This window comes from Malus domestica, chromosome 16, assembly GCF_042453785.1.
Source record: "Malus domestica chromosome 16, GDT2T_hap1".
In the NCBI taxonomy this organism is placed as follows: Eukaryota; Viridiplantae; Streptophyta; class Magnoliopsida; order Rosales; family Rosaceae; genus Malus; species Malus domestica.
The window spans coordinates 27,525,657-27,530,529 of record NC_091676.1 but is presented as its reverse complement, the minus strand read 5'-3'; the positions used below and the strand labels follow the sequence as shown (position 1 = coordinate 27,530,529).

Below are 4,873 nucleotides of genomic sequence, written 5' to 3'. Positions count from 1 at the left end.
TTTTCCCTTTGTTGCCATCATGATCATGATAAATTTTCTGCAAGCCAAAGAAAAACAAGCGTACAGTTCAAATAATCGAAAATACTTGTGAGATTGTGTTTGCAAAGTGAGGCACGCCAAATATGTTTCCCTGTCATTTCCTCTTTCAACTATCCATTTCTTGCCATATGATCAACTATAGAGGACATACAAGCCCCTAATAATATTACACTTTACAGAAGAATGCTTCAAAAAGCTAATACTTTAGAAAAACCACCTTTTCACTTTGCTATGGAAGAAGGGCACCAAATGAATTTTCCATTTCAGAATCAATTAGAACGTGACAAGTGGATGGTCGAAGGGTTTTTTCTCCGATTGAGATTTTGAAGTGTTTTTCTTTTTATAAAACTGATAATTGTTTGGATGTTTTCTCTAATTTACAGAAAAAAAAAATTAAATAACAGAAAAGAGATTTCAAATGTAGTTGAAGCTACTTCAGCTACATTTTGGTCATTTCCTCCTCTCGAAGTTAATAAAGTGTTCAACATGCGTATTCCATATTCAAATCCATGCAGCAGTAATCATTATACGGTACACCAACAATGATATAGAGTTTAAGAATACACACCTTCACCAAATAGCTGCTCAAACCGAGCTACGATGTGCTTCCTGTAAGTGTTCTTCTTCAATGTGTTTGTATGGCCCCTTGTACGATTAATTAATAACACCCGTTGACTATCAGTACAATTTTCAAGAGTCTTCTGCACCACATAATTTGCATATTGGTCCTTCATCATTACCTAGGACAAAAAAGAAATGAAGGTTAAGCAAAGCTTCAAATGAACTTGTGCTGCTTTGTAAACTATAAATTGGCATATGTGTGTGTGCATATACACATAAATAACACAACTAATGGATTTTTCCTCTATGACTAAAGGGTCAATGAAGAATTCCTCATACCAACAAATTATCATTTCCTTCATTATGCCCAACAATCTCCTTAATTAACGGTTCTCATTCCGCAGCACCACCATATTCCAAACATTTCTCAACAACATTTGAAGCAAATTTGTGCTGGCTCAGTGGTACAAAATGACCTGACAACTTGTTAATAATTTTCCTTCTTCATTAGGTTTTCCCCTCTCTAACACATGCTGTCAAGCATAAAAATAAAATTCATTAGCCAAACAAATGATGAAAGATCAATCACATGTATATAGAGATAATGAAATATGTAGTTGTAACTAGAAAGCATAAAGCACATCAGAAATATAGTTGGAAAGAAGTGTTGCACATATAGGACACGAAATATACGTATCAACATTCAACTATTAGGACATAAAAAAAGGCTAAACATGTACATGTATACCTACAGAGTCATGAGGTTAGGAGAACCAAATAGGAATGAGAGAGACGGTTTTTCAACACCTCTCTCGTGTCATTCAACTAAAAACATGTGTGCCTAACAGTGTAAGTAGGTGTGTGGAAAGCAATTTTTGGACAACTTCTGGTGTAGACACAGTGACACACTGAACTACAAGCCCTCTTCTATTGCAAAACAGCTAGTCAACTTCTGGGGTCATGCCTTTCCAATAAAAATTTATGCCATCTGAGTTATTCTCACTATTGGATGCATGTTTCTCCACAAATTCATGCCTGTGTCAAAGAAATTTCCTCCATCAATTAACTACACCGTCTATTGCTTGAGCCAAACGCCTAAGAGATTTTGAATTGCTAGTACCTTATGGCTATCCTCATCCTATAAGAGGGCAAATCTTCTCATGACATACGTATGACTGTGATACCTATACGTAATACCACTATATTAAGTATGACCACTAAGACGTCGACTGAGTTCCAATATGCGTAAATTAAACGTTCAGCAAGGCACATTTGTTCTTCAGCGTGAGACTAAGTGTCATAAATTCATAATGGATAGTAATCATAGTAGAGAGTCCAATACAAACCTGTGTGACATAGTTGCCATACTGGTCCTGGGCAAGACCAGCAACAAACTCCAAGATCTCGTCAACTATAAACTGGCATTGCAGCTTATCTGTACAATGCTCCAGAACTCTCTACAGCAAAACCGAAAAATAGAGAAACAAGTTCATTTTTGTCTGGTAACCAAAGAAAGAGTGGCAAAGGGGAAGAGAAGTGTTCCAACCCCTCAAGTTTAGTGATACCTGTATAACACGACAGCCATAAGGATGGATTGAAAGTGTTGGAACTTGACCACGGAAAGCAGAGATTATAAACCCAATTTTTTTCTGTAGGAATGCTCTCAATGCACTTTTGTATGACATGGTTTCCATTTTGATCACGAATACATCTCATAATATGCCCATCCAGCTCATGTACAAGCTGCACTTTCTGTTCAAGTTCAATAACCTCAAGTGCCTGTAACCACCATAAACAATAAATGACATAGGCATATTATTATTGAACCAAGAACACTAAGCTGGGAAGGCAATTATGTAATACACATTGCTTCCAATTACTGTTAACACTTTTTTGTTCGGCCATTTACAATTACCTTTTATTTATTCATTCATTTTTTAAGAAACAGACCATTTCATTATGGCAAATATCGTTAGTAGCTTGTCAATGGGTGCACTATTCTAAAAAGAATATTAAAGCATCTACAATCCCCAGCCCCGTCTCAGAAAAATTAAAGAAGATGCAAGAAGATAGAATTACAAGTCAGACATATAAGAATAAAGTGCATCAACTCTTTCATGCGCCAATAACTACAATAAAAGGTTCTTATAAAACACAATACAATACAACGAAGGCAAAAACCATAATACTGTTGTTGCAAAAATAGCAATATTGATAAACAAATATTTGATGTTGGAAAAGATAAATAATAAATATTATCTAAAAAAATCAGAAATATAAGCAATTACACCCACAGATCTCTACATTCAGTTTTGTACTTTCAAACATCACTGGTAATACTACTTGGTATCAAAAACATATTTAGCACCTCCAAATACATCTATATTGTATAGCGTAAATATATGGAGCTAAAATTTAGCATAATTTCCAGACAAGTCAAGATAAGCTATCAGTCAATTCAATACAATTAGACCCCTTTAAAAAAAACATAGAAACATACCTTCTGAATCACATAGTTACCAAAAACATCATTCATTAGTTTAGAAGCATGTGGGAGAACTTCTTTGAATGCAGAAGCTTTCTCTTCAACACTACAGTTTTCCAACTTCTGCTGAATAAATCTACTCCCATGTTGATCAGCACTGAAATTGAAAAATTCATGATGACTTACTTGTTCCAAACAATTAATAATGAAATCAACAACTTGAGCACAAACAAAGTACCTAAATTCAACAATATGTCCTTTGATATCAGATAGCTCAAATCGGCGGCCCTTGCCAGATTTTAACTCTTCAAGGAAATTATAAATCTTGGGGTCGTCATAACTCTCTAAGCCTCTGTGCCCTGGCCATGCATGCAAGCCAGTATTTCTGCCTGAACCTATTGGGGGGGGGGTTCTGTCGAAACTGGACTAGTAAGGGGAGGGGTTGGATACTGCATTAAAATACCAACATTTGGTGCACTTCCAAAATAGTTAGAAGTCACTATCACTAACCCTCCTCTTTGTGGGTTCAAATTCCCTATGTTTCCAATTCTCTGATGTTGGCATTTGTGTTCATCCAAATAAGTACCATGACTGGACACTTTCTTTCAGTCAACACCACCTCTTGATGCCAATGGATCAAATTGGCTAGGAACACCATACGACTGCACAAAAGGCCGTTGATGGTATTGCATGTACATAGGTTCAGAAAAAGAAGATTGCAGCGAATATCTAAGTTGACCATAGAATGTTGCATATCAGCACTAGGTGAAAGGATGCTTGCAGTTGCAACCCCAGATGTTCGAGCATTAAAGCTTGGACCCACAGTTCCATCAACAACCACAGGGACAGCAATCGGAGGATGATATCCACCGATATATGGAGAAAAAGCAGTAGGATTGACACATCCGCCAACATACTATGGAGGGAGAAAGACCGGTCCTTGAATAACAACAACAACAACAAAGCCTTTTCCCACTAAGTGGGATCGGCTATATGAATCCTAGAACGCCATTGCGCTCGGTTTTGTGTCATGTCCTCCGTTAGATCCAAGTACTCTAAGTCTTTTCTTAGGGTCTCTTCCAAAGTTTTCTTAGGTCTTCCTCTACCCCTTCGACCCTGAACCTCTATCCCGTAGTCACATCTTCGAACCAGAGTGTCAGTAGGCCTTCTTTGCACATGTCCAAACCCATTTTGTGTACGTGTTGATGCTTCACCGCCCAACATTCTGTGCCATATAGCATCGCCAGCCTTATTGCCGTCCTATAAAATTTTCCCTTGAGCTTTAGTGGCCTACGACGGTCACACAACACGCCGGATGCACTCTTCCACTTTATCCATCTAGCTTGTATTCTATGGTTGAGATCTCCATCTAATTCTCCGTTCTTTTGCAAGATAGATCCTAGGTAGCGAAAACGGTCGCTCTTTGGTATTTCCTGATCTCCAATCCTCACTCTTAACTCATTTTGGCCTCCATTTGCACTGAACTTGCACTCCATATATTCTGTCTTTGATCGGCTTAGGCGAAGACCTTTAGATTCCAACACTTCTCTCCAAAGGTTAAGCTTCGCATTTACCCCTCCTGAGTTTCATTTATCAACACTATATCGTTTGCGAAAAGCATACACCAAGGAATATCATCTTGAATATGTTCTGTTAACTCATCCATTACCAACGCAAAAAGGTAAGGACTTAAGGATTGTTGATGCACAAAATCAGTGAGGACTTTGGTACAACAAAAAGTATTACGTTTGTGATCTTCGCTATATTGCTCCGGTCATTAGTGTGGAT

At 37.6% G+C, this 4,873-nt stretch overlaps 1 pseudogene; it reads right to left on the bottom strand.

Annotated features, from left to right (window-relative positions):
* Positions 1-3,840, bottom strand: LOC103435664 (pumilio homolog 6, chloroplastic-like; annotated as a pseudogene).
* Between the last annotated feature and the right edge of the window lie 1,033 nt (positions 3,841-4,873).